Source organism: Paroedura picta, chromosome 9 (genome assembly GCF_049243985.1).
Source record: "Paroedura picta isolate Pp20150507F chromosome 9, Ppicta_v3.0, whole genome shotgun sequence".
Taxonomy (NCBI): domain Eukaryota; kingdom Metazoa; phylum Chordata; class Lepidosauria; order Squamata; family Gekkonidae; genus Paroedura; species Paroedura picta.
Genome location: NC_135377.1, coordinates 62039725 through 62063100, shown reverse-complemented (window position 1 = coordinate 62063100; position 23376 = coordinate 62039725). Strand labels below are relative to the sequence as shown.

Below are 23376 nucleotides of genomic sequence, written 5' to 3'. Positions count from 1 at the left end.
CAGGTTAAAACCTTTAGATATTTAGGTATTCTCTTACGTTACAAATTAAATTGGGCTTTGCGTAGGGAGTGTGCTTTGTCAGTAGCAAAAGAAAATCAAGCATTAGCCACTTCTCATGTTCACTATCAATATGGGCACCAATTTGTGCTAGCTGCAATCCAGATATTCTAGGTTAAGGTGATTCCGCCATTATTATATGGGATTCCTGTCTGGATCCAAGCGGTTAATGAGAGAAATATAGCTGCCATTCATGGCAAAATTTTCTCAGTCTGGTCCATCCGCCCAACAAACATGATGCTAACAGTATGTCTTGAAAATGTTTCAGAAAAAGTCATCCTTTCTTTAGGCTACAATGACTGCATTCTAACAATACTTGATTCAAAATTACCTTTCTAAGCATAAAGCCTCAGAAACCTCTTAGATAATTGTATACGATAGACCAGTACATCCTGTTTTATAGGCGCCCCTGAACTCCTCAGGAAGAAAGGCAACATGCCAGCCAGCCAGTAACAATATTCCCAGGTGAAATAAAGAAAATGTAAGGAAACTCTCAGGAGGACTTGAAATGTTATTAGAAGATGCATAAAATAAATGGTTTCCTGGAGGATTCGTTCTAAAAACTCAATTCACTGCCACAAATTCTGTGTCTTCCAACAGAATAGCAGTACATATGCAGAACATAAGCACCTGTGTGGTTATAATGTCCTCCAAATATGTTGTTTCAAAAGGGGAAGTTGTAGATTGGCTAAAGCCTATGGCTATTATGAATGGAGAAAATAACACTCCTTTGTTGTTGGATTTTGGAGAGTCCCCTATAAACCCTGACTATAAGCAGCATCTTCAAGAAGCAGGAGCAGCTTTCTTCAGGCATGATTTAGATGTCGGTCACGTTAGAGGAGTGAAACATGCTATTCATCTTTCAGATAATAGGTCCTTCAAAGAGAAGACAAGACCCGAGTCACCAGTTGATTTCGATTTAACACTACACCTTTATGAATTGTTCACAAACGGTATTACCAGACTGAAATGGAGAAAGAAGATAAACCCAAAACAGCATTTACTCAACCAGTGGAGAATTGACAGTTCTGTATAATGCCGCCAGGGCTAACAAAAGCTCCAGTGGCAATTCAAAGGATGATGAAGAGTGTCATGAAAGATATCAACCACACTGAAATAATAGCATTCCTGAAAAATCTAATAGTATTTTCTGCAACCCTGGAAGAATATGAGGCAAGGTTGGTGCAGGTTCTACAATGCCTGATAGAACATGGGTTAAACTTATCAGTTTCAAAGTTTAAATTCTTTTAAACATCAGTAAAGTATTTGGGGTTTATAATCTCTCAGGAGGGCCTACAACCTGACCTAAATAAACTGTCTGTTTTAATGGACTGGCCAAGGCCAAATCATAGAATAATAGAGTAGGAAGGGACCTCATGGGTCATCTAGTCCAACCCCCTGCACTATGCAGGACACTCACACCCCAGTCGCTCATCTACTGTAACTTGCCACCCCTTTGCCTTCACAGAATCAGCCTCTCCGTCAGATGGCTATCTAACCTCTGTTTAAAAATTTTCAAAGATGGAGAATCCACCACCTCCTGAGGAAGCCTGTTCAAAGACTGTGTAAGAACCGAGGACTTGTTTGAGGTTTATAAGGAGTACCAGAAGTTTGGTAAAGAATTAACTATCACTAAGCCCTTAACATCACTTATTGCAGGCAGAGCACAAGGTTGAAAATAAAGAAAGCATTATCAGAAATTAGAAGGAGAGTGGAGTGGAAGGTGTCAAGAAGCGTTTGATGCAGTAAAAAAAAAGGTTGACATCTGCAGCTGTTGTGGGTTTTTTTAAATTGGAAACTCCCATATATATTTCATACAGATGCCAGTTTGACTTGATTGGGATCAGCTCTGTACCAGAAGCAAGAAAGATAAAGGATGATTGAATATTCCATCCATAGATTGAGTGCAAGTGAAAGAAATTGCTCAGTACATAAACTAGAATTGATTCCTCTTGTTGTTGTTATGTGCGAAGTCGTGTCCGACCCATCGCGACCCCATGGACAATGATCCTCCAGGCCTTCCTGTCCTCTACCATTCCCCGGAGTCCATTTAAGTTTGCACCTACTGCTTCAGTGACTCCATCCATCCACCTCATTCTCTGTCGTCCCCTTCTTCTTTTGCCCTCGATCTCTCCCAGCATTAGGCTCTTCTCCAGGGAGTCCTTCCTTCTCATGAGGTGGCCAAAATATTTGAGTTTCATCTTCAGGATCTGGCTTTCTAAAGAGCAGTCAGGGCTGATCTCCTCTAGGACTGACTGGTTTGTTCGCCTTGCAGTCCAAGGGACTCGCAAGAGTCTTCTCCAGCACCAGAGTTCAAAAGCCTCAATTCTTTGACGCTCGGCCTTCCTTATGGTCCAACTTTCGCAGCCATACATTGCAACTGGGAAGACCATAGCCTTGACTAAACGCACTTTTGTTGGCAGGGTGATGTCTCTGCTTTTTAGGATGCTGTCTAGATTTGCCATAGCTTTCCTCCCCAGGAGCAAGCGTCTTTTAATTTCTTTGCTGCAGTCCCCATCTGCAGTGATCTTGGAGCCCAGGAAAATAAAATCTGTCACTATCTCCATTTCTTCCCCTTCTATTTGCCAGGAATTGAGAGGGCCGGATGCCATGATCTTTGTTTTCTTGATGTTGAGTTTCAAGCCAACTTTGGCACTCTCCTCCTTCACCCGCATCAACAGGCTCTTTAGTTCCTCTTCACTTTCTGCCATTAGAGTGGTATCATCTGCATATCTGAGGTTGTTGATATTTCTCCCTGCAATCTTGATCCCAATTTGTGACTCCTCTAATCCCGCATTTCTCATGATGTGCTCTGCATACAAGTTAAATAGGCAAGGCGACAGTATACAGCCTTGCCGAACTCCTTTCTCAATTTTGAACCAGTCAGTGATTCCATGTTCAGTTCTCACTGTTGCTTCTTGACCTGCATATAAATTTCTCAAGAGACAAATAAGATGCTCTGGTATTCCCATCTCTTTAAGAACTTGCCACAATTTGTTGTGCTCCACACAATCAAAGGCTTTAGCATAGTCAATGAAGCAGAAGTAGACGTTCTTCTGGTACTCCCTAGCTTTCTCCATGATCCAGCGTATGTTGGCAATTTGATCTCTAGTTCCTCTGCCTCTTCGAAATCCTGCCTGTACTTCTGGAAGTTCTCGGTCCACATATTGCTGGAGCCTAGCTTGTAGGATTTTGAGCATAACTTTGCTAGCATGAGAAATTAGTGCGATGGTGCGGTAGTTTGAACATTCTTTGGCATTGCCCTTCTTTGGGATTGGAATGTAAACTGACCTTTTCCAATCCTGTGGCCATTGTTGAGTTTTCCAAATTTGCTGGCATATTGAGTGTAGCACTTTTACTGCATCGTCCTTTAAGATTTTGAATAGTTCAACTGGAATGCTGTCACTACCACTAGCTTTATTGTTGCTCAGACTTCCTAAGGCCCATTTGACTTCACATTCCAGGATGTCTGGCTCCAGGTCAGTAACTACCCCATTGTGGTCATCAGGGATGTTAAGCTCGCTCTTGTATAGTTCTTCTGTATAATTTTGCCACCTTTGTTTGATCTCTTCTGCTTCTGTGAGGTCCCTACCATTTTGGTCCCTTATCATACCCATCTTTGCATGAAACGTTCTCTTCATATCTCCAATTTTCTTGAAAAGATCTCTGGTCCTCCCCATTCTATTGTTTTCTTCTATTTGTTTGCACTGTTCATTTAAGAAGGCATTCTTATCTCTTCGAGCTTTTCTCTGGAATTCTGCATTCAATTGGGTGTATCTTTCTCTTTCTCCCTTGCCTTTCACTTCCCTTCTCTCCTTAGCTATTTGTAAAGCTTCCTCAGACAGCCATTTTGATTTCTTGCATTTCTTTTTTTTGGGGATGGTTTTAGTTGCTACCTCTTGTACAATGTTGCGAACCTCCGTCCATAGTTCTTCAGGCACTCTGTCTATCAGATCTAATTCCTTAAATCTATTTGTCACCTCCACTGTGTATTCGTCAGGGATATGATTTAGTTCATACCTGAGTGGCCTAGTGCTTTTCCCTACTTTCTTCAATTTAAGCCTAAATTTTGCAACAAGAAGCTCATGATCTGAACCACAATCAGCTCCTGGTCTTGTTTTTATTGACTGGATAGAACTTTTCCATCTTTGGCTGCAGAGCACATAGTCAATCTGATTTCTGTGTTGACCGTCTGGTGATGTCCATGTGTAGAGTCGTCTCTTGGGTTGCTGGAAAAGAGTGTTTGCTATGACCATTGTATTCTCTTGACAAAATTCTACCAGCCTGTGCCCTGCTTCATTTTGTACTCCAAGGCCAAACTTGCCTGTTATCCCGGTTATCTTTTGGCTTCCTACTTTAGCATTCCAATCCCCCATGATGATAAGCACATCATTTTTGGGCGTTGCTTCTAGAAGGTGTTGTAGGGCTTCATAGAACTGATCAACTTCATCCTCTTCAGCAGCAGTGGTTGGGGCGTAGACCTGGATCACTGTGATGTTGAATGGTTTGCCTTGGATTCGAACTGAGATCATTCTGTCATTTTGGGGATTGTAACCCAAGACTGCTTTTCCTGCTCTCTTATTGATTATGAATGCTACTCCATTTCTTCTGCGAGATTCTTGTCCACAGTAGTATACCTGATGGTCATCTGAATTAAATTCACCCATTCCTGTCCATTTTAGTTCACTGATTCCTAAAATGTCGATGTTCAGTCTTCTCATTTCTTGTTTAACCACGTCCAGCTTGCCTTGATTCATGGATCTGACGTTCCAGGTTCCTATGGAATAAAAATCTTTACAGCATCGGACTGTCTTTTCGCCACCAGTTACTTCCACAACTGAGCGTCCTTTCGGCTTTGGCCCAGCCGCTTCATTCATTCTGGCGCTACTCGTACTAGCCATCTGCTCATCCCCAGTAGCATATTGGACACCTTCCGACCTGAGGGGCTCATCTTCCAGCGTCATATCGTTATGCCTATTGGAACTGTCCATAGAGTTTTCATGGCAAAGATACTGGAGTGGTTTGCCATTGCCTTCTCCAGTGGATCACCTTTTGTCAGAGCTCTCAGCTATGACCTGTCCGTCTTGGGTGGCCCTGCACAGCATAGCTCATAGCTTCACTGAACTACGCAAGCCCCCTTGCCACAACAAGGCAGCGATCCTTGAAGGGGGTGATTCCTCTTAAGTGGGCCATATCGGGGCAGGGGGAATCCATGGCTATTTGTATGGAGTAAAACTTAAGGTTACAACTAATACAACTTTGTGTAGCGGTTAATAGTGGCAGCTTCTAATCTGATAATCCAGGTTTGATTCCCACTCTTCTGCACGAGGCCTGGGTGACCTTGGGCCGTTCTTACCGAGCAGTCCTGTCAGCTCTCTCAGCCCCACCTACTTCACAAGGTGTTTGTTGTGGGAAGAGGAAGGGAAGGCAATTATAAACCATTTTGAGTCTCAATCTGGTAGTAAAAAATGGGGTATAAAAGCCAACTCTTCGTCTTCTAATGACCCTAGGAGTGGTGGCATAGAAGTCTACCAACAAACAAACAACTGAAATCCTTTGACATACGTTCTCACATCAGCAAAGTTGGATGCCACCAATACATATAAAGCACGCAAAATGAATGTGAATGCAGATAGGTTATCCCACAGACCACATGACCCTGAAAAGGAAGATTATAGTTCATTAAAGGTACAAGAACATGTCATAGGATTATTAGCAAGAGCTAAGCCTGTCACTGAGGATTTCACATTTGTTTGACAAATCATAAGGATGCTGTCATTTATTGTTGAACCCCCTCCACCTCTGATTGGAAAGGGATATATTTAAACAAAAGGAAGATGATCCTTCTTTTTAAAAAGGTAATACATAAAGGGTTTTTAAAAGATTACTATGCATAACTCTGTTACACAAAGGTGTTACTGTACCTGACTGTTTGAGAATTTAGAATATCCCTCTCTTCTTCTTGATAGTCTTCCTTTCATGTTAATAGGATAGTTTTGCTGTTTGTGTGTAGATACCTTTCATATCTTTACTGACATCATAAGGAACACAGAATAAGACATAGCCTATCACTAACCTTCATGTAATTGTTGCCTGATGCAAACTAATTTATTCTCCTACTAATTTCCTTTTAATGATTGATGACTTCAGATGACCTTAATTTATGAAAGTTAAATCCTGTCCATCAAGCAATTATTATACATAGTAAGGAAGAAATAGTAAACTTCTACAATTACTTCTTGATTATCCTTGATAAATTCATTTTTATCCTAATTCATTTCATCCTAATAATTTGATTAATCCAGATTTGCAAGATAGGACTATTGATTCTCTTCTCATTGGAAGCTTCTACTCAATACAACCTACATCTTTCTAAAATATGGCTCTGCTTGTGGTACAGTTAGGTGAGAAATCCCTTTGTAGGCCTTTCTGGGGAAGTATGAAGTTTCATTTTTGTGGATGTACCTGAAAAATGATTTAGACATTTCAGCCAAAAAAGGAATAATTTTAAATTTATAATTCTACTGTTATATCAGTTCCTGAGTGACTGATGCTATATTCCAGGAGGTGTGCAGTCTGGACCCTAAAGAATCAAAACTTTATACCAACAAATGCAGAATCCATGACATCATTATTCAAAATGTTCCTGTTGTGGATTTGTAACCTCTCTTGGGATATTTCCTAATTGGTTAAACTCTCTCTGGCTGGTTCTGCCTTTTTTCAGAGCCTAATTTAAAAGCAGAGGTTGACCTTGACACTCCCCCATATTTTCTGGCCCACATGGTGTCTTATTTGGAGGTCAGAAGAATGGGGAGATACTTGTGCTGCTTTTGGCCTTCTTCAGAGCCAGCAGAAAGCGTGAGGAAAGCTCCACCCATCTTTGAATTCTCTGAGTATGCCAGGGGATTTCAAGAAAGTGCAGGGCCAGTGTGTGTGTGTGTGTGTGTGTGTAATGTGCCATCAAGTCACAGCCAACTTATGGCCACCTCGTACAGTTTTAAAGGCAAGAGACTTCCAGTGGTGTTTTTGCCACTGCCTGGCTCTACATAGTGACTCTGAGCTTCCTTGGTGATCTCCCATCTAAGTACTAGTCAGGGCTGATCTTGCTTAGCTTCTGAGATCTGATGAGATATCTGATGAGGCTATCCTAGGCAATCCAGTCCAGGTGGGGCCACTAGGAATTACTAATAATGGTTGGCTACTAAATCTAGCCAAAATCTGTGGAGCCTTAAAAGTGCAATCTTTCCAGTGCTGAGATCTGTTTTTAGTATTTCCCCAAATATATCTAGTTCTGTGTGTATTATTTTTCCTTTTATTCTCATTCTGCCCCCAATGGCTTTGCTTAAAAACAAACCCTTAAGCAAATCCTAAAAACACGAATTCCCCATCAGGTCTGGTTATGACCCATTTATCAATTCTAAGTCACCAGTTGAAAATAAGCTACATTATTTCTAGAAATATAAGGGAGTGGGTCGTCAAACATTATTTAGTAACCCTCCATTTTAGAAATTTTGAGTATTATGATTTCCAGAATTAATTGCAGCCACTTCTCTGCCTTTTCAACACAGGTTGATGTTGGCACTGCAGTATAGTGACTCAGGAGGCCGTCACAGTTTAACACCTCATTCAAAAACTGTACTCAGAAGTAAGTTCCCACAGCTGCAGCTTGTATCTAACTAAAATGGACATTAGGGGAAAGTTCGATAGATTGCATAATTTTAGGTACATTTATCTAACAAGTCGCAATGCTCTATTATTGCCATGTAAAAAGAGAGACTGCAGTAATCCAATCCAGATTCATGTGACTGATATTCAGCAATGTAAATTATAAGGAGAATCTTGAAGAATAGGATACACAATTGTATTACAATCTGTTACTAGGGTCGTCTAAGAAAATTACATAAATGTAAAGTATAATTTATCGTCCTGTGTTTACCTACAGTCAAAAATGGCAGAAAGCTGAAGCCGCAGAGAACATTTCTTCATACTAGCATGCTGAACACAATGCATTGTGGAGTGAGTTCATCATGCTAAAGCAGGCTTTCTCAACCATGGGCAGGGGAAAGCTCGTATTTATTAGATTGCTCTGGCCTCAACCATAGGCCTGGTGGAAAGGTGCCATATTTCAGCTCTGTGGAACTGTGATATCAGCTGATTCCCGATTGAGGGGTACTATACGACCCCAAACTTCTTGAAACAGGCTGGAAAGAGTGAGAAATATGAGCCTATGGACATGTAAACAAGAATTACCTCCCATGAGGACAGGATGCTTGGATCTGTGGGATTTCCAGAAAAGCAGGGGAAACATAAAATGTTTCTCATGTTTCTTCCTTACAATTCAGTTAATGTACTGTCCAGAGGAGAGTTTTCACCTGTGTTGAGGTGCAAAATGTGTATTTTGGATGAAACGGGACAGTGGGGAATCTTACGGTCCTGATAAGCAGCTCTGAATCCTTACATAGTGGGTAACTTTTTTTTAAAGGGGCTTTTAAAAATGCTGGTTGTCCTAGCAGTTTGGTGTAGTGGTTAGGAGTGCGGACTTCTAATCTGGCATGCCAGGTTCGATTCTGCACTCCCCCACATGCAACCAGCTGGGTGACCTTGGGCTCGCCACAGCACTGATAAAGGTGTTCTGACCGGGCAGTGATATCAGGGCTCTCTCAGCCTCACCCACCTCACAGGGTGCCTGTTGTGGGGAGAGGAATGGGAAGGCAACTGTAAGCCACTTTGAGCCTCCTTTGGGTAGGGAAAAGCAGCATATAAGAACCAACTCTTCTTCTTCTTCTTCTTCTTCTTCTTCTTCTTCTTCTTCTTCTTCTTCTTCTTCTTCTATTGATTCCTGTTGTTGTCCATCAGGCAACAGAAGAAGGAGACACGGGCACTGACTGGGGAAGGTTGGTGGGTGAGCATTTCTCTTATCAGGCTCAGCCAGGAAGAGATTTCACATTGTAACCAGTTCTGCTTCTGAGTCAGACTGGACGGAATATAAACATGTACTTTTCCTGCTCTGCTCTTCCATGGCAGCCAGTCACGGAATCCTCTGAAATCCCTCCAGAATAGTCGGCCCCAAAAGGAAAACGTGCCATGCCAAAACATATTTCCACTCCCGGAGGAGAGCGGGACGCTTGCCTCATGCAGGTTGCTGCTTGGAAAGGGTGGATGCATTCTTGCTTTCCAAGAGGGGGATTACACACACACTGTAAAATAAAAAGGAGTTATAAATCATACCTTGCTAAAACTCACACAGGCTTTGATGCCTCAAGGGGTGCCAAGTTTGTCTTACTTAGGAAGCCAGCTGGCTCAAGAGGCCAAAGTTACATCTTAAAAGGATGCTGATAACTGTCAAAGAGTCAGAGCAGCAATATTCGTCTCTGAAGTCTGCAGAAATAGTTCCCTTCAGCGCTGTCAGAACTGCGCAACCCCAGCACTTGAATAAGATCAATGAGCCAATTGAAGCGGCTTGAAGGAAGAGTAGCCAACAGGCTAGGCTCCTTTGACTGGAGTGCATTTATATCCCCACACAGCACACTGTCACTGTCTGGTATGCTTTGCAGGACGGCAGGATGAATGAACTGCCGTGTATTTGCCTTGGAACAAAGTATGTTTTAGAAACCCAAGAGAGAAATAAGTGATGGATCCAGATATAATAAAGATCGGGTGGCTGTAGAATCTTTTTAGGCAATTGTAGCTGTTGGCACCATTAAGAAATGAACAAGCTTTCTACTCTGCCCCTACATCCACGGGAACTGTTCGTAACAGCCTTGCTTTCCCATAGAAGACAAAATGCGATGTGTTCATCTACATTCCAGGGCCTGAGCCTGAGAGCTGGGCAGAGCATGTCTCCTCAGCTATGCCAGTAGATTCCAGCAGTCTTAGCCCTTGTGCAAAAGTTCACAAAATGGATAAACGCTACGTGTGACACCTTGGTGCTGGTGCTGAGATTATCCGTGGCTGCAGGATACGCGAAGCAAGAAGGACAAGCCGCAATCCTGACTTACTTGGACCAAATGTAACAGGTCCATATGTTGTTTTAATAGGCTGCCGGGAAATTAAACATTTACGATATTCATTGCTGTCAATTTTTCCTGTGGATATGATGGTTTTTTGAGGCCGCTCAAAGTTCGTGAGGTAAAATGATCTTGTGTGAAGGATACCACATGGTAAATTGTAAGGTCCTCAAGCATAGCCTTTGCTGTTTTGGTTTTGTAGTGTTGTTTTTTCCCCCAAGGAATGGTAAATTGCAGTTATGTTATGTGGGTGTTCCTTCGCAACACCATTTGCTTGCTAAGTTTAGAGGTGGCAACTTTTGGTAACTCCCTTCAAATGTCATTATACGCCTAAGGGCAGAAGCAGTGTAAAGAGACACCCGAATCAAAGAAGACGGTTAATAAGTGAAAAAGTGCTTTTGAATGAAAATTAGCATGTTATGCCGAATGCAATAGTCTAATGTAGTGTCACAATAAAGCAACTAATGTTGCCTTCAAAGTTCATGTAATAGGGTCTCTAACTAGTGTAGTACAGAAACTAACAGAGCTGTCCTATGTCAGTGGGGGTAGACTAGTAGTAAGTCCGCACCATGCAAGACTCAATTACTTGGTGTAGTGGTTAGTATAGTGTAGTGGCTAATGCTTGCTGAAGTGGTTAAGAGCAGCAACCTCTCATCTGGAGAGCTGAGTTTGATTCGCCACTCCTGCACATGCAGCCGGCTGGGTGACCTTGGGCTAGTCACAGTCCTGTTAGAGCTGTTCTTGCAGAGCAGTCCTGTCAGAGCTGTCTCAGCCTTACCTACCTCATGGGGTATCTGTTGGGGGGAAAGGATGGGAAGATGATTGGAAGCCACTTGGAGACTCCTTCAGATAGTGACAAGCAGGGTATAAAAGCCAACTGTTCCTCTTGTACAGATCAAGAATACTGTGCTTCAGGCCTCACCTCCACCATGAACTCCCTAGATAGCCTCAGGAAAGTCATCCCTTCACATGACTCATCTGTAATACTGGGATAATACCAAGCTATCGTCTAGAGTTGCTGCAGCAAAAACAAGTTAACGTTTTAAAGTACTTTAAACACTTTAAGGGATAGACAAAGTCTACTGATTAATAGCCATAACGGGGCATCAGAGATCTTGTGTGATGCTGTCGCCTCTTTGTATGCCAAAGTTATTTTGCAGCCTTCCCTTTTTATCATGGGTGTTTTAGAGATAGGTCATTGCCCACACTCGGGCGTAGTTCCTAATATGTGCCAGGATGGATGGTCTATCAGCAGTGAAGAACAATGTCAGGAACTATTAGAGAACCACTCCCGAGCGATTAAAAATAATTTCCATGTGAGTTAATATTGTTCCTAAAGCTGCTAGTGGAAACACCACTCTGTTTCTGGATGCTGAAAAGCCTCTGCCTTAAAAAGAATGTGCTTTTGATCCTCTTGGTAGAACTCATGGTCTCCAGGCTGGATTGAGGGACAGGTGAGCCAGAGGACTGCCTTGGTAGACTGCCTGACATGGCTACCTGCTCAACTACCAGCTCAACTTTCTAAGGCTGTCACTTATAGTAATTCTCGTTATTAGTAAAGGTAAAGGTATCTCCTGTGCAAGCACCGAGCAAGCAACCTCTAGCGTTTTCATGGCAGACTCAATACGGGGTGGTTTGCCAGTGCCTTCCCCAGTCATTACCGTTTACCCCCCAGCAAGCTGGGTACTCATTTTACCGACCTCAGAAGGATGGAAGGCTGAGTCAACCTTGAGCCAGCTGCTGGGATCGAACTCCCAGCCTCATGGGCAGATCTTTCAGACTGCATGTCTGCTGCTTTACCACTCTGCGCCACAAGAGGCTCTATATCGTTAATAGTAGAACTACTCAATAACCATACTCAGCTCAGTTTTGTAGAGGTAATACAGTTACATTATTTCTAAAATTAAAAAGAAAGCTTTTTATGAATGAACAAATAATAGGTTTGATGCTGAAGTTATAGGCTCTAATCCAGAGGTAGTCAGCGGCCCTCCAGATGTCCATGGACTACAATTCTCATGAGGCCCTGCCAGCATTTGCTGGCAGGGGCTCATGGGAATTGTGGTCCATGGATATCTGGAGGGCAGCAGTTTGACTACCCCTACTCTAATCAAATAGAAGACTTTATTCATTATTTATTGTATTGTCCTTTATATGGTTTTATATGGTCCAGAATCAACACAAAGATGTCACTTCCAGGTCACATTGGAAGTGATGTCATTGTGCCAAAATCTCTAATGCCCCCTCCTCAAAACTGTTAAATACCTGCCTCTCCCCCCACCTGCTGGTTGCCTGGCTACCCTTATTGCTGTCCCTTTCTGTGTATTGGCTGAGTGTGCAGATGGGTTGTGTAAGTAAGGGCTGTGTCAAGGAAAATATTTCAAGGGTGTTTGCTACAGAAATGCAGCATATGAGACATGAAGACATAGTCCATCTTAATTTCAATAGATGGTGTCAATCTGCATATACCAAAGAGTTCTGTTGGAATGGGAAGAGCCTTCAAACATGCAAGAAATATTTGCTATTGTTATCTTTCTTCCACTTCCCTCATTCCGAAAAGAATCTTGTCACCAAGGTGAGGGCTACATTGTGCTTGCCGTCTGTTGTTGAATGAAAATATACTGTTGATATAGTTCAAGGTTTTGATTTTCCGGGGGGGGGGGACACCAATGTAACTATTCATTTGCATTTCTCCTCTTTTCTAAGCAGCCACATCAAACATGCAGGTCCAAACAATTTCATTAAAAGAAATTAAAAGGAAACAATTTGCTTAATGCGCATCCTTCTCTTTGGCAGCTTAACGTGAATGGAACGTGCATGTTGGTACTATCTTCAAATAAGTTTTTGTTAAAATGGAAGTGGTCAAAACTGAGTTTTGGAGTAAGTGGGGGGGGGGAATAATGGAGCCATTCTTTTTGGTCAAAAGTGCTTGGTCAACATAAGAAACTTTTCTTTCTGTGTCATTTTCCTGCCCTGAAATGGCCTTATCAAGCTTCTGTTTGCTCTTTTGGGACAAAAATGCAGGCAACAGAAGTCATGCCTTTGTATTTACCCAAGAGGGGGGAAAGTGGCCTAGCTGGGCCGCTTCACGTATGGTTATGCCCCCTCCCCTCTGGGCTACCAGTCTCTAAGTGGTAGATAGAGATCTCCTGGAATTACAACTGATCTCCAGAGTACACAGAGCAGTTCTTGCAAAGAAAATAGCCACTTTGGAAGACGGCCTCTGTGACTCTCCGGCTCTTCATTTTGTCCTCACAACAACCCCGTGAGGTAGGTCAAGCTGAGAGTATGTGACTGGCCCAGGGAGCTTCCATGTGAGAATGGGGGGGTTGTACCTGGGTCTCCCTAATCCTCGTGTGACATAGTAAACTCTATACCACCCTGGCAGTATTCAACAGCAAACTGGGGAACAAAGAAATTCAGAGACAGCAGACTTGCAGCGGTTACTGAGGATTTGTAACCATTTTAAGGTGGTGAAGAGCTGCCATTGTCTGTGTTAGATCTCCTCTATAACAGACAGAAAGCACAAGCAACACCGGACAATAAAATTGGAGCAGTGAATATGTGCATGTCCAGACACCTTCCCTCTTACAAGGATGTCTCCCTATTGTTAGAAACAGAGAAAATAGTGCAAGTGTTACATTAATGCTATGTTGAAACCTCTCATATGTGACGTGGGTCTTTGTGATCCACTACAAAATGTGTGTGGGTCTGTGTAATACACTACAAAATGTTAGTGTAGTCAGTGCACGATGGTTGTATAGGAGAAATTTTCCCTTTGACAGGGCTTGACTGAGTTCCCAGTTCCTTTTGCAACATGTGCAGCTGGTCTAATTTGGGATGAATGGGTACTTTGGGAAGAAGAAAGAGCACTCTGCGCCTCTCTCCATGCTCCTGAGCTGGTTTAATTAATTTCACTTATTTTCAGCTAGGCCAATCAGAATGTATGGGGGGGGGTTCCACTGGGTGAGTGCCTGCCTGCAAGAGCAGAAGCCGCCAAGCCTTTAATAAGCTCCTTTGTCTATGGCTGGATTGTGCGAAAGCGACTTGGGGGCGTGCATTTGGACTGGTGGTGTCTTTATGTCTGTCTAAGGAGTTTTGCAGGTGGCTGCATTGGCCTTTTCCTGCACTCACACTTTCAGGAGCTCTAGAAATCTGTTAGGGACAGTCGTCCTCACTATTGAAGGGAAAATATAACCTCTAAGGCCAGAATCTGGACACTGTTGTGAAAAGCTAAGAAACCAGAGATGCCATTTGAGGAAAAATCAAATTGTGATTGTGGAGGAGATAATCACACTTGAATGGATGCAACATTTTCTGCGAAGTGCTTAGAACAGCCTTTCTCAACTTTTTTTTTTACCACTGAGAAGCCCCTGAAACATCCTTCAGGCTTCAAGAAACTCCAAAAGTGGTGTGATCATGCAGAATATGGTTGGGAAGCTTAGCTGTGTATATGCTCACCTGGGGCCCTTCTCCTTCCCACCCCCTCCAGGCCCATCATTGGCCATTTTGGGAGGAGGGGTGCGTTGACATGACTATATACGGTCATATCACCCAATACATGTTTAACATATTTTAAAAATATATTAAAAATGAATTGACTCCCACCCATTTGGGAAACCCTTCTAGGGCTGTCAAGAAACCCCAAGGTTTCATAAAACCCTCATCGAGGAAGTCTGACTTAGCATCTAGATGAGCCCCTACAAAGCATAAATATGTTTCACACCAAGGAAGGGGCGAATTCTTCAGGATTTCCTTGTGGGTGCTGATTGATGACTAGAATGGACTTCTACAGTGCTTGCTTCGATCCCATCTGATGTATCTTTCCTTACTAGACTTTCTTACCAGGAGGCAAATAGGAATGTTATAGACCAAAGGTTGTCAAGATAACTACAAAATGCACGAGTACTGATGTAATACATGGTTTCAGCAACATAGATTCATAGAAAGAATGCCTCTCTGAGGAACCAGGTCATCTTGCTACTTATACTGGCACTGATGATTGTGCATCCATGTGATCCAGAAGGGCAAGAAAGGGCAAGAATAGTATCTTCCTGAGTCCGCAAGCAAAAAATCATCCCCACTGCTGTTTCCTGGAGCTGACAGTGCCACTTTATTCTTCCAGATCACTAGACTGATTGCAGAAAATGTGTGTCTTTCTTCGACCCTCTCCGGGCAACAGTGACGTCTTTCGAAGGCTGGAGGATGTGACTAGGCTTAGGTCACTGAAGTTCAGCTTTCCCAAATGTTGACAGCCTGAACGGAGATTACAGTTGAACATCTTCTCTTTCCTTGGCCACTGACTCCATTCATGATCCAGTCTGTCATTTAGAAACAAGAAGCCAGGTAAGTCACCATTTTCAAGGGGCAACCTTTGTATCTGAAGAAGCATGCATGCACACAGAAGCTATCGTTGGAATAAAACTGTTTTGGTCTTAAGGGTGCCACTAGACACAAACTTTGTCCTGAACCTTTAGGACAGATCTAGACTTGCTTCATTCCAGTCCGGTTTCTAGCCTGATCATGGGGTGGAACCAGCTTTGATCGCCCTGACAGACAACCTCCAGAGAAAACTGGATCTAGGGAGGATGGCGCTACTGTTTTTGTTAGATCTGATGGCAGCATTTAACATGATCAGTCATGAGCTCCTGACCCACTGCCTACCTGACATGGGGATTTGAGACACAGCCCTCAGATGGCTGCAGTCCTTTCTCCAAGGTCAGGGTGGTGTCAAGGGGAGGAGTACCTCCCAGCACCAGGCCTACATTTGTGGGGTCCTGAAGGGAGCAATACTCTTCCCGGTGTTATCTAGCACCTACATGCACCTCCTCACCCAGTTGATCCAGAGGTTTGGGCTGGGTTGTCACCAATACACAGACAACACCCAGCTATTCCTGTCAATGGACGGCCATACATCAACACCACCAGACTGTCTGGCCAGATGCCCGGGAGCTATGGTGGAGCGGCTGAAGAAAAGTCAGTTGGTTGAATCCAGCCATGACAGATGTCCTCTGGCTGGGTTTGTAGCAGAGACACAGCGGACACACCACCCAGCTTTTGATGGGGCCCAACCAACACCGGTGTCTTCCATCAGGAATGTGGGTATGGTTCTGGATGTCTCCCTTTCAGTGAGGCCCAGATCACAAACATTGCTCAGCAAACATTTTTCCATCTGCACCAGGCACGACAACTTATGCCCTATCTCCCTGCATCGGACCTAGCCAGGGTGATCCATGAAACAGTCACTTCTAGACTAGAATTCTGCTACTCACTCTATGCAGGGCTTCCCTTGAGACAGCTCTGGAAACTCCAACTTATTCTGAATGTGGCAGCACAGGTCCTTGCAGGGACCCAGTGAAGAGTACACATGACACCGGTGCTCTGCCAGCTGCATTGGCTCCAGATTGGAGACCGGATCAAGGTCAAGGTTTTGGTACTAACCTTCAAAGACCTGAATGGTCTGAGACCAGCATATCCACAAGACTGCCTTTTCACTGCTCCCTCTCCCCCACCCACCCCCGCCAAGGTCATCTGACCAAAACCTGCTCAGGATCCCTGGCCCAAAGGAGGTGAAATTGGCCAGGGCCAGGGCCTTTTCAGCCTTGGCCCCAGCCTGTTGGAACATGCTGCCAAGAGAAATTATGGCCATAATTTGGCCATATTATGGCCATAATATGACCTTAACCAATTCTGCAAGGCTTGCAAAATAGACCTGTTCCACCAGGCCTACAGTCGCAGCTCTGATGGAACTGCTGGCCTCACTGCTGCAAACTGAGAGAGGACCTGTCCTCTAAAGATCTTACACACATACACACACATATATACACACACACCAACACCTGGACTAGTTAGAGGCTTCGGAAATAAGATGTTTTAATGGTATTTGCACATGATTTTATTATTTTAGGTAAAGGTAGGTAAAGGTATCCCCTGTGCAAGCACTGGGTCATGTCTGACCCTTGGGGTGACGCCCCCTAGCATTTTCATGGTAGACTCAGTACGGGGTGGTTTGCCAGTGCCTTCCCCAGTCATTACCGTTTACTGCCCAGCAAGCTGGGTACTCATTTTTCCGACCTCGGAAGGATGGAAGGCCGAGTCAACCTTGAGCCGGCTGCTGGGATTGAACTCCCAGCCTCATGGGCAGAGCTTTCAGACTGCATGTCTGCTGCCTTACCACTCTGCGCCACAAGAGGCTCTATCCTCTTTAGAAAAATTAACTCATTTTCATATTACTGACCTTGTTCCTGAATGTGGTTTGCTCTGCTCTGACCAAATGGAAGTGCAGTTGCTTTTCAGTGCTTTTTGGGCTTCTGGAAGAATCCTCAAGGCATTTTCAGGTATGAAATGTAAACGTGTTTCTCTCCCACTGCTTGTACCCTGTTTGAACGTTCTTAAGCCAGGACAATACAGAAGGGCAATCTACGGAAAATATAGGTTTTCCATCAATGTATCTAATTCTCAACATGGCTGCATCTGTGAATACTTAAATCTAAAGACTGGAGCCATGAATGACAAGACAAATCTTTCTACCAACCTGAGGAAAAAACTAAATTCTTAAAAACAACAAAAACACAACTTTGGCGGTGAACCCCCTCAGTAATAGAAGCAGCATTTTGTACTGTTAAGAAATCAACCCCTTTTGCAGTACCTGTTGTAGGGATTGCTAACTAGCCTTCCAACATTGGTTCCTAGCTTGGCCACAGGGCCCTTTCCAGAACTGCTTTGGTCTTTGAGGGAGGACCATTGTGAGCAGCCCCAGAAGTGACTCCTGGCTGGCTCAGCTTCTTGTGTCTATTCAACAGTAGCCACCACATGCTTAATGGTTAGAATTCTGGAGTGGTAGCCTTGGGCTGGTTACACATTCTCAGATAACATACCTCACAAGTTACTTTGGGTCCCCATTGTGTGGAAAAGTGGGGTTTAAATGAAAATAATGAATATAGCCGAAGATGAGGAACACATAAAAGGTCAGTTTGTTGGTGGGGGTGCAGGGAAAGGTGAGGAGGTTGCAGAGGTTGTCCAAAGGGAAAGAGGAAATGTTGTGTGGAAGGGGAAACAAGAAAATTAGTAGCTCCCACAAATCCTAGTACATTCCCATCCCAACAGGCAGCTGGGCATAGTTTTCCTGGATAGAGAATACCAGGGAAGCAGATAAGGGCAGGTCAGTCAGTGGTTGGGTAGAAGAGAAGGATGCAGAAAAGGGGGGAAGGTTATAGAGGCTTTAAGGCAAAGAAAAACGAAATAATGAGGGAGGGGAGAAATGAGATGCCCACACAAATCCTTGTGGTACCCCATTTATTTAAGTAACAGTGTGTATACACCCTCCCATGGTAAGCCCCACAAAAGTCAGGGGGTTTACTTTCAATTGACTAGAACACAATCCAAAGTCAGTTTAATAATAAATAAGTTTCATTGTGCTTTTTCCTCTTTTTTTAAAAAAGTATGAATAGGATTGTACCTTTTTTGTTCTAGCAGATATAGCATAGTAATACCAATGTAAGTCTTCTATTACATAGCAGGCATAAATATATAGAAACTACTCCTGGAAACATTTATAAAAAATACTGGTCTGTGATGCTAATTACACGGTTCACTTTATATATCAAGTCCTGTTTTGAGATAGAAATGACCAAGAAGAGATATGTAGAGCTGTATGTTACACTGTAGTGAACTTATTTGAGAAATATACATTTTCTGCACCCAAAATGTGTTAACATAGTGCTGACCTCCCTAATACTGCACATCTGCTTACCTGCAAACTTATGCTAGCACTGTACAAAACATAAACATGATTAAGCTTGCGCCAAGAGAACTTTTTATTGAGAGAACTGCACCTTTAGGGTGTCTTTTCTCGTATGTGAATGTTCTAGAATGTGAACATTAGTTATATATGATTCTGACTATCCCATACTTCTTTTGGTAAGCTAACAGGAGTTTCAACATGAATAAATGTAACATCTTCTGTTTGCAGCAGGACTGTAGAAATTTTCATGCTGGCAGCTGTGTTCTTGAAGATTAGGGAAACCAATATCTTTGACCGTCTTGTGTCATGACGAATGTTGCATTCGTGAAAGTGGCCCAAGGCGAGACACATATAGTGCTCTGCTTTATGGAAGCTGTGAAGAGCTGATACAGTTCATCGCCAGACCAGATTGTCAAAGAAATCTAGAGCAGAAGCCCTGATGTGGAAGGGACAGGGTAGCCTAGAGCTGTTTTCCAGGAGAAGAGGAGAAGGTGAGGGAAATGTTAAAGACAGCATACATGATAGGAGAGAAAGTTCAACGACCCTGAAAAGGCATTAACAAAAATGGGGGTGGGGATGTTTGGGTAAGGAAACAATGAAAACTCAAAACAAAATCATTGAGAATATATGTTTATGAAACCAAGTTCAAAGAACTGAATCGCCGTCCCTGGATTCTTACATCTAGCTTTACTTCCATATATAGATTTGTGAATGGGATGAAATCTAATGTGTTAGTAGGGGTTAGCCCAGGTTTTCCCCAAACCGGGTTTCATGAAATCCCAGGCATTCTTGATGGTCCTGGAAGGGATTCCTGAATGGGTTAATTAATTTTAATGTATTTTTTAAAACTTGTTAGACATTTATTGGGTGATATGACCATATATGCAAGCCATTTCAGAAGTCAGTTTCACTTCCCTCTTGTTTGGAAGGGTGGAACCAAAATGGACCAACCCAAACCATCCAGTTAGTTTCAGGACTTTTGGTTCAGGGGTTCAGTTTGGGAACACTCCAAACTGAAACAGGATTTTCTGATTCACACCCATCTCTAATTGGGGGAGTCTTCTTTCCCCGGGAGGCATTTCAGTCTGCTGGGAGAAGTGGGTAAGCTGTGAAGTTTTGTAACACGTAAACAGCCTTTGAATCAATTGTTGGGGTTCAAAGCCTACAAGACTTAGAGAAGCTGGTGTCCAGTTATTCTTTCTGGTGCAAAATAACTATACCTGTTTTGCACCATTGGTCTTGGCCTTGTTTTTCCATATTAGGAATAAAATTCAATCAAAGGATTCCCCTACAGTTGAGAAACAGACTGAGCGAGAACTTGGTCTTGAAGTAGTATCATGGCAATACCTTGTTTTGGACTTTGCAAGTGACCCACGGACATGCTAATTTCTGTCTATTCAGCTTTAAACTTTAAATTTTCCTAATTGTCATAACTGCAAATAACATTTCTGCTATTTTTGTCTAAAGCGGAACATAGATACTGATTTATAAGATCACTGATGGGGAAGCCAAAGCACATCGATGTGGTAGTATAAATGTTGTTCATCTCCATGTGAGAACAACATGATGCTTAACATATTGTGTTAAACATTTCACATGGTAAAATATTTGGGCATAATCTGACAAAGTTAAGCACCCCTAAACTATTTTGAGGCCACCATCTATACAAATAAAGTGATGTTTAAGCCCCTGCATACCCTTTGTTCTGCAGTAAGAGGGCATAGCACTGTGTTTGTATAGTTTGGGTTTGCATGTATAGTTTTGGGTTTCAGAAATTGTACAAATGAGATATATTGTTTATCTTCATTTTGTTTATTTGCTCCAATTGGCCCTTCCTGACAACAACCTCCTCAACCACTACCTATATGTAAAGGTTGGTTACTTCTGTTTCAGTGCATCTGAAGAAGTGTGTATGCACACAAAAGATTATACCCAGAATAAAACTTCGTTGGTCTTAAAGGTGCCCCTGGACTCAGACTTTGTTCCGTTTATTTGCTGTCGTTATTGATGTTCAAGGGATGGATATTTCTGAAGGATCTGACTAAATAATAGAGACACCTGTTGATGATGTTATCTTTGCAGGAAAAGTTGAGTCCAAAGGCACCTTGAAGACCAATAGAGTTTTATTGAAAGTGTGAACTTTTGTGTGTAAGCACACTTCCTCAGACAATAGAACAAGAATAATAAGAGCACATATATATATATATATTTATTATTATTATTATTATTATTATTATTATTATTATTATTATGGAATAAATTAATAGTTAATTAGTAAACAGTGTCACAACAAATAGTTGTGGATAGTTCTTTGCTAGAATAACAAAATCAGTCCTTTGGGTTCAAATGTCATTCACAAACCCACAGGGGGAATAAAAATGTTAAGATAAGTGATTAATGGCAGACACTTTCCCAGTTGTGGAAAGTAATTAAAAGAGACTTGTTGCTTCCATTGTCTTTGGGAGTCGGCATGCACATGAAAGCTCACACCTTGAATAAAACTTTGTTGGTCATAAAGGCGCCTTCGGATTCAAGTTTTGTTCTGCTACTTCAGACCAACATGGCTGCTCACCTGAATTGATCTGTCTTTACAATTCTCCTAACCATATGCAACTTTCATAATTGGAGAACTCACCTACTTACCCATCAGTTCTTGGTGCACTCATTTGATATTTAAATCTCATTAACCACCATTGCAGTGTTTTTTTAAAGAAACTTGAAAAGAGATAATTTAAAGACATTAATCAGGTTGGCTAATGCAAAACAATTTGCACGCATAATTTAGTAAAATAAAGAGGCAGTTTTCAGTGTGGCTGGAAGAGATGGGGATCAGCATAATTAAAAAGTGCACTGAACTCAGCTGGAGTGGAAGCACCTTTTCTACTTTTAAAAATCATGGGAAAATTCCAATGTTCCAAAATTCCAAAATATAAACAGTGCTTGGATTGTATGGATAAATGTTAGTGATGACTATCTAAAGGTAAAGGTATCCCCTGTGCAAGCACCGGGTCATGTCTGACCCTTGGGGTGATGTCCTCCAGCGTTTTCATGGCAGACTCAGTACAGGGTGGTTTGCCATTCCCTTCCCCAGTCATTACCGTTTACCCCCCAGCAAGTTGGGTACTCATTTTACCAACCTCGGAAGGATGGAAGGCTGAGTCAACCTTGAGCCGGCTACTGGGATTGAACTCCCAGCCTCATGGGCAGACAGCTTCAGACAGCATGTCTGCTGCATTACCACTCTGCGCCACAAGAGGCTCTTGATTACTATCTAGTCAACTGCAAACTTGTAGCAAACTCATAACATGTTTTCCTGGCCTAATAAACCCAGAATGTGAGAAAAACAAAACTATGAATTTCTTTGCGCTAAGTATCACTCAGAAATTAAGGGACACAATATCTGTGTCATGTATTAACATTTTTACAGTGCAATAATGGAAAAGCAAACTTTCTGCATACAGGACTGCTCATACTTAATTTTAAAAAATCAGTGTAGAACAATTTGATGTTCAAGTAGACTACAGTGGCATGTTTTACCTTTAGAATCTGAGTTACTTAGCACTTCAATAATGAAATTTCCATAAAAATATATTGTCTTAATCCTTAAAAAAAGAAACCTACCTTAATTCAAAGTCCCTTCCTAATTACAATATAAAATTGGAACATCTTTGCAGAGCATATGATTAGATATCTTTTTCACCTGATTGCCCTTTGCAAGAGAGAGTGTTATTTTTGTATTAATCACAAGGATCAGTAACATAGGCAAAATTATAAGATCTTTGAAATAAAAGAGCAAAACAGAGCCAAAGTTCAGCAATTCTGAGTCCAAATGATGCCTGCCAGAAAAAGTTAACCGTGTTAAAAACTTAGCATTGAGCTAGGATGGTGTCAGTGTGCTCTGTCCCTGGACTGTTTCTTCCCCACACAACATCTCTCCCATGTCTCTGTTGCACCTCAATAAGTTTCCATGCAGCCAGAAGAGCTGTGCTTGCCTAGTACCAACTGTTGTGTCTGTAGTTCTGCCAAGGATTGAGCCTGAGGTCCGAGGAAGAATTGAGCACTGAAATTGTCCAGTATGCAGGCAGATCCTGTCTGCCGGATCCAGTCAGTTTAAAGTGAAGCTGACATAGCACACAGTCGTGGGAAGATCTATTGGGTGGCTTTTGTATATAAGTTGTGGGTGATTGAGGGGTTCTCCAGTTCAGTTCTGGTTCCTGTACTATCATGCTGGGGTCACAATAAAGAGCTGAAATTAACTCCCAGTGCCCTGGTCTCTGAACCCACAGATCTAACAACAACTATTAGAAATATGCCTACTAGAAATATTGGAAGCCACTCTAGGCCAGGGCCCCCTAATTCCGTTTTAGCTAGGATATCCAGAAGAATACCATGATATCTAAATCCACTGAGATACACAAAGGAACCAGCGGAGATGCATTCCCTCTACTATGACTAGTTAGAAATTTAACTTCAAGAAAACTGTGAAAGAGAACAGTATGCCAAAAATGAAATTTCAAGCAACTCACACTAGTGAAAATTTTAATAAGGCATCCATAAAGAGGAAAACGGGTG

The 23376-nt window shown here is 42.4% G+C and overlaps 2 long non-coding RNA genes across 3 annotated transcripts in view; one reads left to right on the top strand and one right to left on the bottom strand.

Moving 5' to 3' along the window:
- Positions 1-23376, top strand: part of LOC143845043 (uncharacterized) — a 622217-nt gene that overhangs the window by 9060 nt on the left and 589781 nt on the right. Inside the window, exon 2 of the long non-coding RNA XR_013234227.1 lies at positions 15187-15407. This is a non-coding gene — a long non-coding RNA (uncharacterized LOC143845043). The remainder of the gene's footprint in view (positions 1-15186; positions 15408-23376) is intronic.
- The window catches only part of LOC143845044 (uncharacterized), a 29400-nt gene continuing 19970 nt past the window's right edge, over positions 13947-23376 (bottom strand). For both annotated transcript variants that reach the window (XR_013234263.1, XR_013234262.1), the window contains 2 exons: positions 17299-17480; positions 13947-15382 (listed from right to left, as the gene is read on the bottom strand). This is a non-coding gene — a long non-coding RNA (uncharacterized LOC143845044). The remainder of the gene's footprint in view (positions 15383-17298; positions 17481-23376) is intronic.